We start from the raw sequence: 14353 nt of genomic DNA, 5'->3' as shown, positions 1-14353 counted from the left end.
GTTTCCACAATTAAAACAGTATCCAAAATCAGTATTTTACATTACAGTAGCCGGTCTCATTTGCTTTGTTGTTGCTGTTTTCATCAGGTGAAACTGGAGGAAGCGCTGTGTAACTGCACAATAAAAACTGATTTGCGCATGCGAGACAAAAACAAAACAAAAACGTGAGCTGTGTAGTCAAATAAATTGTGACACTGAAGAGATGGGCTTTGATTCACAGAACTGGTGAAGCAGGAGTAAGAAATCGCGCGTGATGGGTAAGTGCAATCATTTAAAATGGGGATTGATTTTATTCTTAATAGGATGGTAAAACACAACTGACGTGTATCTGAATGTCGTATATCTGAGTGCTGACTGTATTAGTGTAGCACTGTGAAAATGCATTCAGTCTAGAAACTGATCGTCTGTAATACTGCTTGAGGTGCAGATAATTCTTTCGTATTTATTAGGTCACAACCTAATAAAAATGTACAAATGCCCCCTTGGCTAAAGAACTTAAATTGAACTGAAGTTTACAATGCTGATATCAATCATATTTGTTGTTTTGTTCTCCATGACTAACAATACTGAGGTGTTCTTTACCATGGTTGTATATCTACACTACATAATATAATGCACTAAACGTTTAATGCACTAAACTTTAAATGGATGAGCTCTAAATAGTGCATTTGGATCTTTCAATCCAGAGGGGAAGTAATAAAACATGTATGCCAAAGTGTAAATCTTTTCTCCAATCAAAATTGTGCAAGTACTGTAGAAAACAATGCAAATGCTCTTAATCTCTTGCCTCTAATCAGTCAGAGAACCAAATACAATAACCTGAAAGACACTGGTAAACCCAGTGTCTACTACAAGCTTTAGAGATCAATGGTGAATACAGTTTCCTCAGACAACACACATTTACTCATTTGGTATTCACTTCTTGACAATGGACAATCATTCCTTGTATCATCACAATATGGAGACAGAACTCACTGCAGAGAAAAACATATTATACAACAAGCGTTGAGATGCCTGGCATTAAATAACTATTTCATAGTCAGTGGTCATGGGAGATTTTTTCTGGAATCTTGCATTTATTCAAACCCAATAATGACGGGGCGAATCGTGCTGTTACAAAGTATGCTGCATGGCTAAGCTGATGCACTTGTACTTGGTATACAGACAGAATACTCCATGGACGATCAGAGGGCTGTGGTTATTTCAGCAGTAAACAACACTCTTGTAACTACAGCAGTCTTTGAACAGGCACTACTGTACAGCTTATTGAACTCCATTTGATGTGCACATAAGGAACAATCATGTGCAATACAGATACAGGATTGTAGTACTTTCACTGCACTGTACTATAATGAATTGTAAAGTAATGACTTGGGTATCAAAACTAGATAGGCTTGGTGTTGAACTTACACCTAGATTTTTCCCTAGAGTGAAGTCGAGAGAATGCAGCCCGAGTGTGCTCTTACTGCTGAACAAGCCTTCAGTGGAAACGGTATCAGTTACAGTGGTTGAAGGTACCAGTATATCAAACATCAGAAACAGGATTTCAAAGGTAAAGGGGTTTAAGAATCTTTACATTAACGTTCCAGTCCTGGAAGTCCAGTCCTTATTACTGCTTTGAACTACTACTACTACAGTATACAGTATACTACTACTACAGTATATGATTTCACAAAACACAAACAAGTAACAGATATCTGAAGGATATCTCTAGACACATTTCTAGACATATTTCTAGACATATTTCTAGACATATTTCTTTTTGATCTGGCAAACACTTTGCAGCAAACTTATTAATGAATCAGTAGTTTACATGTTGATGACAAAATGCCTGCTTTTTACATTGTTAAACATCATTGTCTTTTGAATCTTGAGGTATGTTACCCTTATTCAACTATTAGCTGCCGAGCAATTTGTAAAAGACTGCATGGACTCTCCGATTCATAATACTGTAGTTCCTCCCTGGGTCCCATTCCTGACCTCTTGCAAGTAGGAAATGCCTGAAATTGCACTTGACCAACTCAAACTCAACGCAACACATCATCCATCTCATATTTTATTAAATAAGGCAGTTAAACCATCAGAAAGTGCTAACTGCATTCATGTTTTCTAAAAAGCAAGTTTTTACTGTCCCTAGTCTTTTTTTGTGCTGTTTCTAATGTTTTGTTCTAAGTGTGTTAAGGTACTGGTCTTCTATTATGGTACTGCTCATGAGACCGCACTTATAGTACTGTGTCCAGTTCTGCTTCCCACAGTCCTAAAGGGACATTGTGACCCTGGAGAGAGTCCAATGAAGAACAACAAAATCAGTCCCAGGGCTTAAAGGGATGGGCTATGAAGATAGCCTGAAATAACTGAATCTATTACGCTGGGAATAAAGAAAAAGCAGGGGGACATGATTGAAGTCTTTAAAATTGTGTTAACCAACACTAAGCACAGCACAGAAACAATGACCACAGAAGGGGTGGTGAAGGTATGGAATGGGTTACAGTAGCAGGGCGATAGAAAGCCCTGCACATGAAAAGTGGGCAGAGCAAAGCCCTGCCGTTTAAAGGTATTGTTTATTTATTTTTAGAATGGGGTCTCCCCCCCTCCGCCCCTGTGTTATTTTGTATTTGTTTGCTTTATGATTTATTGTATTTATATATAACAGCGTAGCCATGCGTTTTGGTTTGTTACTGTTTTATTTTTATTTTTTAGACGTGTTCTGGCAGAGGTGAGGTAGTAGCTCGTCCTCTGCCAGGAGTAATTAATAAACTTGTGCAGATTGTGGCCGAGGGGTAATAGAATAATTACGAGCTAGTTAAACCCCTCAGCCACAGTATAAAAAGTCTGCAGATCTCCATGTTTTGGGTGGGTGTTCGGAGGAGGAACAGGAGAGTGAGAGGAGAGAGATATTTAAAAGCAAGAACGTATAGGATCAGTGAAGGCGATTGCCCAGCCTGTCCTAGGTTTGGTTATTATTTTGTGTTTGTGACTTTGTTTCGTTTAAATACTAATTTTGCTCTGTGAGCAGTGTTTTCTTGTTTAAATATTATTTTATTTTTGTTATTTAAAAAATAAACAGCGCAGCGCCATTTGCATTGTATCTGCAGTACCTGTGTTTTTGTTCCTGCTTCTGGCCTGACGTCACCACTCAATGCCTGCCTGTCACAGTTACCTAGTCATGTTGTTAAAGATAGAATCAATAGCTTCTCAGACAAGCTTACATGGGTCAAATGGCCTCCTTTCATGAGGACATGTACTTCTGTTCTTATAAAGAATGTTTTCTCCCAGAGGTTTACATGCAGGCTGAACAAGATTATCCCAAACCTATGTGTATTAGAGACATATGCCTGGGCTTGTCTTGTTCAACCAGCATGCAGAGCTCCAGAAAAGGCTGCAAGACTGACACTGACTAATAAAAAAAGAATTCTGGGAAATTCTTTGCCTGATAAGGAGTTGCTGTGCAGTTTACACTTGTAGACATCCTTCATGGAGTTCATCTGAGCAGCTACAAGTTCCAGTGATCCCACTGCATGGTAAATGTTCTACGCTGCTTTTGTAGTAAATGGTTTTTCCTAGAATTGGTGCATCTGGCAGGGTGCTTAGTTAGTAAACTCAAGAAAAAGTGGTCGTTAGAGGACTCCCAGGAAGCTGTCCTGCTCTCTACATGGTGGCATTATATAAATCTGGGATGTATCTGTCTGCTTTACTGAAGGATAAAGAAGTTTGGATGTGTGGATTGCCCGCGAAAACTACCTGCGCATAACAACCCTAGAACAGATGTTCTCAGGTTTTTTGTTTGAACAATTCTGAATAGGGACCCCCAACCGAAAACTGAAGAAAAAGCCACAAACCAGAAAGAAAAATTGTACAGTGAAAGCAAATGTTTAATGTACTGTATGTGGTCTGGAAATACCACAATGACTGTCTCTCACCACAGCATCATAAGATAATTTCTTGTACATTAAGTATGTGATATGTTACAAAAGAGATGTTTCTAAAAAATGTCTGGGGAATCTGTGGGCAACCTCTATTAAAAAGCCTGCCATTAAAAGTTTTTTTTTGTCTTTACTTTTGTTTTTAAAGAACTTGAAAACGTTATTACCATAACCCTGGTTCCCTGACAATCGTTACTGAACGGGAAGCTGTACCAAAGCTGTTGTGGGCCTCACAGCGATAGCCTCAGAGCCCAAGAGAATGACAACCATTACCAAATGGGAAGAGCCCTCTCTGACCGCCAATCACTGAGCATATATCAAGGCGGTAAAAACGCGCAAATGTCTGACTAACTGTCCTGCCCTATCAGGGTCCTGCTGTGAGGGGGAAGTCCCTCCCACCTAGACTGCTCGAAGATAACAGCGCAGAGCCCAGATAACAGCGCAGAACTGGGCATAGCGTGTGCTGTCTACGGTCCTCCTCTGACTTGTGCGGGGGAGGTCTGAAAGTTTCCAAAACCACTGGTTGGTTAATATGGAATGAGGATACCACCTTTGACAAAAAGGATAGATTTGTTCTTAATGTTACCCGGGAGTCATTTCCCATAAACCTATGCATGCGTCATCAACGGACAGTGCATGAAGCTCACTTACTCGTCTGGCAGACATAATGGCTATTAAAAATGCCACCTTCAGTGAAACAGGGCGCAGTTCTGCTGACTCCATGGGCTCGAATGGGGAACCCATAAGGGCCTGCAGTACCAGTTCTAGATCCCACTTGGGGACCATACTTTTCATGGGAGGACGAAGCCTCCGAGCCCCTTTAAGAAACTGCACTGCCAGGAAATTTTTTTTCGTGGCACACTGATATTGCTGCCAGGTATACCTTCAAAGTGGATGCTGATTTTCCAGCATCAAACAAGTGTTGTAAGAAGGTTAATATTGTCTCAATAGGGCAGGTCACAGGATTGTGACCTTCGGCAAAGGCACCAGTCTTAGAAAACTTTCCATTTATATGAGTACTGGGCTATAGTGCTTGGCGCCCTAGCAGACTGTAGAGTTTCTACTACTGCATCTGGCAAACCTTGTCTGAATAGACGGCTCCGTTCAACAGCCAGACCCAGAGCTGGAGCGACAACATGTCGGAGAGGAGAGCAAACCAGGGGCGTCTCGGCCATCTGGGTGCAACCAGCAAAACCTGTGCTCTCTCCACCCTGATCATCTCTAGAGTCAGGGGTAATAATGGTAGTGAAGTGAACGCATACAAGAGCCCCTGTGGCCAAAGGTGAGCTAGTGCATCTACTCCCAGGGGGCACCCCGTCTCTCTCCATGGAGAACCAAAGGGGGAAATGCGTGGACTCGGCTGTGGCAAAGAGGTCGACTCATGCAGGTCGAAACCTCTCCCAAATCTGTTTCACCACTTGAGAATGCAGTCTCCATTCCGAGCTGTCTGGAGGAGGTCTCCTGCCTTGTTGTCCACACCGGGGAGGTGAACCGCCCTGATGGAATGCAAGTTTCTGTGCGTCCAGGACAGGAGTCTGTGCGTCCAGGACAGGAGTCTGTGCGTCCAGGACAGGAGTCTGTGCGCTGCGTGGTGAAGGCCCGGCGAGTGCAGGCTACCACTATAGTATTGTCCGTCCGGACCAGCACATGTTTGTGCACTTACCTCTGGAGAAAATCACACTTGCAGCTCTTGGGCATTTAGGTGCGCTCACTGCCAATATCCTTCCATTGACCTCTTATTCCTCTCCCATTCCAGACCGCTCCCCAGCCACGGACTGGAGGATACGCTGTGCTGTCAACATCTTGAACTTCCTCTGTTTGAGGAACAAGTTGAGGACCCTGAGGTCCAGAATTGGTCTGAAACTACCATCCCTTTTGGGCACAGGAAGTACCTGGAGTAAAAGCCGCTGAGGGCATCTCTTGGACTTATCAAGCACCCTTGAAGGGTGGCGGATCCTAAGCGAAATTGTAGAGCATATCTGTGTCTCATTGTCGATAGCACCCAGGAGTCCTGGGTGCAGCCTTGTCATGGGTCATTGGAGTTGGTCAGTCCAGTTGTGGAGGGGTTTGATGGCAGCCGGGGCCCCTCAGGGCCAGTCTCCCTTGGGCTTGAGAGGGGGCGGGTCTTTCTTAGGCCCCGGCCTCGGTCTCCAGCCGGAGAGCCGGTTACCCCTGGCCGCCGGTGGTCCCTTGCCACCAGCTCTGCCTCTGCCTGCTTGTCTGCTCGGGGGTGGAGGGCGGTGTTCAGGCCCTTTCTCCCTAGCAGGCTGTGAATGCCACCTTGGGTGCTGATGGTAAGCCGGGAATTTGGAGGCAACCTCCGTGGCCTTGTGGGATCTCTCAAGGCTCACACCAATGGTTGCCCCATCTGCCCCAGTGTAATGGGGGCATCCAGTAATGCCACCCTCTCGGTCTCCACGACCTTAGCTTGCGACAGCCACAAATGCCGGCGAGCGGCCACCATTGCTGCCAGCGGCCTCCCTGATGTCTGGCCTAACTCCCCTATTAGGTCAGTCATCGCCTTTGCCACCGCCTGGAGCTCCCCTATGTCTGCCTGTGGATCTTTCCTGCAGCCTCTCTACTAACTGGGTCTGGTAAAGTACCAGTATAGCCATGGTGTTTGCTGCTCTGACAGCGCTGCCCATGCATACACTTTCCTTAGCATGGCATCCATTGTCCTGCAAGGCTTAGACAGACAGGTTTGGTCCTTATGCCCCATGGTGAAGGTGGAACCTTGCACCAATGCCGTGATCGTGTCCCCAACAGTGGGGAATGTGCCTAGGCCTGCTTCTTGGGCTCCTGCAGTGTGCAGCAGAGACTCTGCTGTTCGGAAGGCTGAGGGTGCAGATGCTGGGTTGCTCCAGGAGGAGCGCACCAATTCTAGGAAGTCCTGGCACAAAGGGAGGGCTTGCTGTGGTTGCCCTTTTTTCTGAAGGAAGCTGTTCCTCTTTCGCTCCTGTTCTGCTGGTCAGGGAACATCCGTGGCTGCAGCTGCTCGCTGTATTAGTGCCCGGAACTCTGCCTCCGTGACACATGAGGCAGGGGCAGTAAGAAGCACTCCGCTGTGGCCTGCCCGATGGAAGTGGCTGGGTCCGCGACTTCTGATCTCGACTCAGTGAAGGACAGTTCGTCTGGGCTAGGAGGTCTAGGTAGTGGGGATGGGGAACGAGACTGTGGACGTTGGGGCTGCCCGGTGGTAGGGGGTAGTCTGCCCTGCGACTTTAGTAGGGTCTCTAGTATGGTCTGCTGAGCCCTTACAGTCTCCGCTAACTCCGCAAAGCACCGCTTAGCTGATCTTGGGCACCTTCGAGGCAACTCCGACAGGGATCGTCTGCGCTTGCATGGGGAAGGGGAGCGGTGCCTGCGCGGCAACCGCCTGTCCCCTGCTGAGCGTCCCCTGAGAGGTGTCTGCGCCTCTGTACCTGTGGTGGGGAAGGGGAGTGTGACCCAGGTGTGCAGAAGAGCTCTCTGGTCACTGTAGCAGGGGGGGTCCTAAAAGACCTCTGCGGAGGGCCTTGGACCACTGACCTCACTCTCCCCTGGCTCGTGGAGAGAGACTCTGCTGGGGATAGAGCTGCTCTCCTGCACTTAGTTCATTTAGAGAACTTTTTGCATGGAGAGCAGTCCAGCTCACCTGCCAGTGCTTTGGCCGCATGGTCTGGCCCTAAGCATCTGATGCAGGACCGGTGCTCGTCATGCCTGGGCAGCTTCACCTCGCACTGGTCGCACTGGTGGAACCCAGTAGAGGACCCAGTCGAGTGTACTGACACGGCATCGTAGGCGGGGCTGCTGAGCTCGGTGGCGAGATCTAGTGATCGGTGCTGAGTCAATCTGCGCCGAGGTCGAAGCCGATAGTAGCACGGTCGGTGCTGGGCTGTAGATGGCTCTGAAGTTATTCACCAGTGCTGAATCAGTCAGTGCCAGGATCGGCATCAAGGAGAGCGCTATCGGTGCCGTGTGGTCGGTGCCGAGTCAATCGGCACTGAGGTCGGTGCCAAAGGGTAGTGCATTCGGTGCCAGGCTGTAGGCGGCTCCGAAGCTATTCACCAGTGCCGAATCAATCATGCTGGGAACGGTGCCGAGGACAGCGCTGTCGATGTACCAGCTCTAGTCAGTAAACTGATGTGAGAATAAGGAAGCAGCACTCTCAAGAACACTCAGAAGCGTGATTCTACCATGGAAAAGTGAAAATTTGACAGTAAAAAACGGATAAACCAGACAAATTCGGGCAAAGAAAACAAAAGGCAATATGTGGGAGGGACTGTCCCCTCACAGCAGGGCCCTAATAGGGCAACTTTTTTATATATGCTCAGTGATTGGCAGTCAAAGAGGGCTCTTCCCATTCAGTAATGGTTGTCATTCCATTGAAAGGGAATCTTAATTGTAGTGAGTAGAAACCCATTCTGTATAGCTCTCTGCACTGCCCATAGTGCTTTCCCTAGCTGCATTACCCATTCTGTATAGCTCTCTGTACACTGTCCAATAGTGCTCTCCCTAGCTGCATTACACATTCTGTATAGCTCTCTGTACACTGTCCAATAGTGTTCTCCCTAGCTGCATTACACATTCTGTATAGCTCTCTGTACACTGTCCAATAGTGTTCTCCCTAGCTGCATTACCCATTCTGTATAGCTCTCTGTACACTGTCCAATAGTGTTCTCCCTAGCTGCATTACCCATTCTGTATAGCTCTCTGTACACTCTCCAATAGTGCTCTCCCTAGCTGCATTACCCATTCTGTATAGCTCTCTGTACACTGTCCAATAGTGCTCTCCCTAGCTGCATTACCCATTCTGTATAGCTCTCTGTACACTGTCCAATAGTGCTCTCCCTAGCTGCATTACCCATTCTGTATAGCTCTCTGTACACTGTCCAATAGTGCTCTCCCTAGCTGCAGTTCATATTTCTACCATTATGTGTATTGATTAATGTCTCTCACAGATGTAGAATCCTCAGCAAATACTCAGACCAAATTTGAGCTAAGGAATGTTTCAACAAATTACTGAATGATTGCCTCTCAAGCTCTATCTAGAAATATGCAACATATACATAGAATATACAGACATCATTAAATGTTCTGCCATATCCATCTTAAAAATATCCCCAGCATGCACAGTAGTTTTCACTTTGCTTTGTTACTGTTTAATTTTTACGTTATACTGTACACCACTTACAGTATTGGCAAAATTATTTTTGAAGATCATTTGTACAATATCAAAGCCAAGACCACCAATCTACATTATACATTTACTCCATTAACACCACTTGATTAATTGTACTGCAGTTATTTATTCAAGTTCCTGTCTCTATAAAACTGTCTTCCACAACAACTACAACCTCAAGTTGGAGCACTGTCCGTTCTAATTGATCAAACCCTTCATCCAAAATTATTTTTAAAAAAATCATCATATCCTGTAGCAATAATATAGTGTGTGTTAAGTAGTCTCAACTGATCACAGTTTACCTAATAAGGGCACCTATGTGCAAATATATTATAACCTCAGAGCCAGTAAAGAAATGTTCTCTGCCTTACCTTATCTGTTCTGCTGATACAATATATCACTGAACTCTTGTCTCCTCAGAAGCCTCTGCAAAGGAAAAATACCAGTTCTTAGAAATGACAGTGCACCCCTTTGGGACAGTTATACACTCGATATAGGAGAAACTGTATTACTCTTATCCCCAGTGGAGGATTCACAGAAGATATAATGAACATGTGGTGTGATCTGATTGGAGAGTAGGTTCACTAATTTTTTGTAACAAAAAACAAAATGCCAATTTTGTTCAGGTTATTCAAGAAAATTAAAAAAAAAAATGTAATTCACCAACTGAATGTCAAAAATCTACATACTGGATTATGATATTTCATCACAATTCAAATATAGTAGCAGTTCCGAACACAGAGACCTGTATACACAGTATGTCTAGATTGCCTTCTTTGTCAATGTTTATGTTTCAGGGCCTCAAAAAATACCATAACAAACCACTCACCATTCAGAGTAAGATATTTATTTTTGAGCTGACTCAAGCTCTTTACTGAAGCATCACAGAACCCATTAGTTGTGCTACAGATTACAGTGCTACTTAATGAGACGGTCTCTGTTTCTCACCATCAGATATCTAAGCTATGGGAAATCACAGCAAATGAAATGTGCGCCAGTCATACTCACGCTTTCCTGTTATTAGATGCCAGTATCTCAGCCCCATTCAATCACAGCATGTCATCAGCTTGGGTGGTCAGAAATGACACAAACTGAAAGCAGTGAAACCTGTTGTATAAATCTACAGGTTTCATGGTGTTCCAATGAAGAACCCCAGTCAAAAACATACTGTTAAAGATGAGTGATTTATCACAGTATGTTGTGAGCGTTGAAAAGGAAGACGTGTGACATATATACTGATGGACAGACTACAAGAAGATAAGAACATTTGAAAAGTTACAAAATAAGAGGAGGCCATATGGCCATCAATGCTTGTTCGGTTCCTTATAGCTAACGGACCCAAGAACCACACTAGACGGCTCCTGACAAATTTCAATGAATCAGCAGCAACTCCATGGTTTGGCAACCCATTCCATACACGCATCACTCTCTGTGACAAGGTTATCTAACCTCTGTTGTAAATCTGTCTCCTCTCAACTTCCAAGTATGTCCTCTGGTCCTGGTCTCTGCACTGTCAGCCTCCATTAAACCTTACATGTTCTAGGCTAAAAAGGATCAGTTTCTTCAGCCCTCATAACTCACACCCTTGAGCCCTGGGTTTAATTTAGTTGTTGTTCTCGGAATTCTCTCCAAAGCTGAATGTGTTTTGTAGTGTGACAAGTGTAAACTGCACACACTATTCTAGGAGTGGTTTAGGGCATTATTAACCTCCCTTTTTACTATATAACCAAGCATTTGTTAGCCTTTATAATTGTCTTTCCACAATGCCTGGATCCATTTGTAGGACGGCATGTTCTCGTTTACTATCCATTTGGTATGAAAGACTCTACAGCACATCCCCAAAGTTTTGAGAAACCACATCTCCCACCACCACTGTGAATACAAAATTGAAGTCATCTCTACAGTATGATGAAGAAGTTTCTTCACAAGTTAGATAGATGTAAAACTATAGCTGTACATTTTTATTTCTCCAGGGGATAACAAAACAGACATCGGCCCTATAGATAAATGAATAACCCTTTCTTAAAAGATCTGACACTGAGAATTACCACATACCGTAAACACAAAAATACTGTGCATACCTAAATAGAGAGGTTCACAGTGATTTCTACTGCACTAGGATAGAAACAATTTGTCATTAAGCACCAAGCTGCTCCAAGGCACCTATCAGGAATTCCTTTCTCCACTGACAACAGCAAACCGAGCTTGACATTTAACACTATTGCCATCTGTTCTTCCTCTCAGAATTCCAACTGTCATTTCCTTGGGAAAGTGTTCAGGTTTTCCAGAGTAAACTCTGCAAGTTCATGGTCTTTCAAGCCGTTCACCTTCAGCTGCCTGTGACCTTGCCTCAGTTAGCAGTTGCCAGAATTTCTTAAGAGGTAGGAAGATAAGAACAGCTGGCATCAGTATGGGGGTGGGGGGGGTATGATTTTATTTTTCTGTTCAATTTGTAACAGAAAATAACGTCATACAAAAGAATAATCAGTTCTAACACAAAAACTATTACAAAATTCCTTACAATAGAGAAGCTTTAATTCTAGCTTCAAGGCACTGTAAAACATCAAAACAATGTCAGAAGTAATCTGGAGCATTTAGTCAGAGAATAATTGTAATTTAAAAAGAGAGGTGGGCATGGGGGATCAAGTTGGACAGTTCAAGGTGGGAGCAGAGCGACAGATGATGGGACCCTTAAACCTACAAGGTTTTTAAAAAGGTGTAACAACATACAACATCTATCCTTTCATTGAATTGGTAGTCTAATATATTAATCCTTAGAGGCATGAAATACAACCTACAAGCACACTGTAGACATTTAAATTGTTATGTATTAACTGACTTGTGCTTTCTTTGAGATGCATGTAATCTTTAAAATAAAAAATAACAGCAGCATTTTACTTTTATAGACCAAGGCCATCCCAAAGCGCTATACAAATATTTGTTTTGTTAGCACAGTAGCAAAAGACTGTCTTGGACCAGACCCGGCACGTCGCTGTTATGGCATGGAAAAGGAAACTAGTACCTCAGATTACCCTGGCGGACTATCATTAGTGTGTCTCATTCTGGCACAGGGTTTAGTTAATACTGCATATAGTCTCTCTAAACAGGTGAGACGTGGGACAATAAACATAGATGGCATCTCATGTCAAAAGGAAAACATGCTCCCAATAAACACAGACTTATTATAATCTGCAACAGCTGCACCCAAACTATTTTCCAGCCCCGTTCACATTTGCGATTTAAGGCTTCGGGCCCACCTTTTTTTATATGTGAACGCAAAAAGCAAAGCAGCCTAGGGCCAGCCTTTTCCAATTAGATTTTCTACGATAACACAGAAAAACGCAGATTTTCTATAATGTCGGAGCTTATTTTGTTTTACATTTGGGGAGTGGCAAAAAACATGCAAATGCTTTTTTTTGTTTGTTTGATAATAACCAAATCAATACAAGACCATATATAAACAGTAACACAGTCAAATTTTCTTTAAATTTACCTAAACATACCCGTCTGATAAAACTGCTTCCAGTATTCAAGTTCAGTGTTGAACGAGGCTTCAGTTTACTTCAGTCAGTATCCACAGCTGTTCAAAAAGCTGAAAACAATCATAATCATCCCTAATCGGATCAACGAGTCGATGATAATGTGCTGTTCTGTACTTTGTGCAGCAATGCTGTAGACTACACTTACAGATAGACGATTGTGTAATAGGAAGCGCTAAACATAAATTGAATGAGACGAAACGTAAAACAGCAGCAAACTTAGCATTCTTTTCTATGCTCAATGTCAGCGTCAGACAATCTGGCGGGAGAATGCTGCAGCTGTATTTTACAATATCCATCCAGATGACGAAGACTTGGAGTTGAACTAACATGAATATGTTTTACTTTTTTTACAACACGGAGCTATTTGTAATATTTGAAGTAAATAATAGATTTTTAATGAAGTTCTATATTCAAGAAAGTCAAATACAGCCAAAAAAAACCTGGTCCTGGGGGAGCATCCCTCTGAAAAACGACTGATCCTTAGGGTTAAGCCTGTGCCCCAGCCTTCCTTTCCATGAACAATCCATCTTTATTGTTGAATTTTAAGACTGCTAAATTTTCCTTGAAGCAGTTCTACAAATGTCTTCAATTATATATGTTCTGCTGTAAAGTTAGTAGTCCTGGGATATTAAACTTGAAAAGTTAAATTTTGTATTTCTAACACAACAGCCTTCATTCTGTTGTGTCAGCCAGAGCCCCTCTGTGCATTCTTTGCTATTTTAAATAATAAAATACATTATTACCTGTCTTAACTGCAGTGCCAGATTTGTGTTTTTAAAACATTGTTGTAGTAACCAAATGCACAGCATTGACGCCGGACCATGTACAGCTACTGTAGCGCTGCTTCTATTTGATAAAAGTATGATGAACAGCAGTGGTGAAGAGTACAGTAATGTAAAATACTGTTAGGAAAATAAAATGCATATTTTTCACGATGGGCAGTCAAATACACGACTTCTGTGAAATTCGCAATAGCGAAAATTTTCCAGGCCCCTACATATAAGGCTAGTATGATCTGTGCTCAGTCTGTATCAAGTTATTACTCACACAGTAATGTCTGTCTAGTCCAAAATACTCTCTCCCTGACTTCTTGCTGTCCTGTGCAGCTCTTCTGCAGTAAAGTTAGCGCCCTTAAGTGAATATGGTTTTGTGACAGAGAGCGAATGAATTCAAGTCATAACTCTCCCTCCTGACCTGTGAGGGCACTGCATAACTGGAATAGTGTGCCCCGCACTGGATGGGTTAGCAATTAATTCCAGGTAAAGTTGGAAGTTGGCCATCTAGAAAGGGGGCGGAGTCACAAGGCCAGAAGTCATCGCCTTAATGCGGTAGGTGATGATGAGCAACCGTGGTTTGGAGAAAAAACACTTTGCCAAAGTTTGCATATCAAATACCTCCCTCACGGTATTTTCTGATGTAATTTGCATACATTTCCATACATTAACATTATTCATTATATGTGTATCAATATATGTTGTCTTAACTGTTTCTCAAGACTTTCCAAAAGCCTGATTTAAAAAAAATATAGGTTTTGCATGTCAAACCTGATACGATTGGACTCCTACTCTTAATTAAAGACTCATGTCAAGCCAGCCTTGTCAACAATCCAGAAAGTAAATCTGCCTGAAGAATTGTTTGTGCAAACGCCTAGACGGTGAAGTTAAAATGAAGATCAAACCACCGGAGTTGATTGCAGGCCATCTTCAAATATAAAGTACCTTTAAAAT

General features: G+C 43.2%; 1 protein-coding gene and 1 long non-coding RNA gene across 4 annotated transcripts in view; one reads left to right on the top strand and one right to left on the bottom strand.

Annotated features, from left to right (window-relative positions):
* Nucleotides 1-14353, bottom strand: part of LOC121321895 (sorbin and SH3 domain-containing protein 1-like) — a 138982-nt gene that overhangs the window by 99745 nt on the left and 24884 nt on the right. For all 3 annotated transcript variants that reach the window (XM_041261250.1, XM_041261246.1, XM_041261258.1), the window contains exon 2: nt 9456-9510. The gene's annotated coding sequence lies outside the window, so the exon portion shown is untranslated. The remainder of the gene's footprint in view (nt 1-9455; nt 9511-14353) is intronic.
* LOC121321898 overlaps nt 158-14353 on the top strand; it is a 34732-nt gene continuing 20536 nt past the window's right edge. Inside the window, exons 1-2 of the long non-coding RNA XR_005950983.1 lie at nt 158-257; nt 1429-1552. This is a non-coding gene — a long non-coding RNA (uncharacterized LOC121321898). The remainder of the gene's footprint in view (nt 258-1428; nt 1553-14353) is intronic.

The sequence above is a fragment of the Polyodon spathula genome, chromosome 10 (assembly GCF_017654505.1).
Source record: "Polyodon spathula isolate WHYD16114869_AA chromosome 10, ASM1765450v1, whole genome shotgun sequence".
NCBI lineage: Eukaryota > Metazoa > Chordata > Actinopteri > Acipenseriformes > Polyodontidae > Polyodon > Polyodon spathula.
Note: the sequence above shows the minus strand (reverse complement) of the source record. Positions and strands in the feature narration are given on the sequence as shown.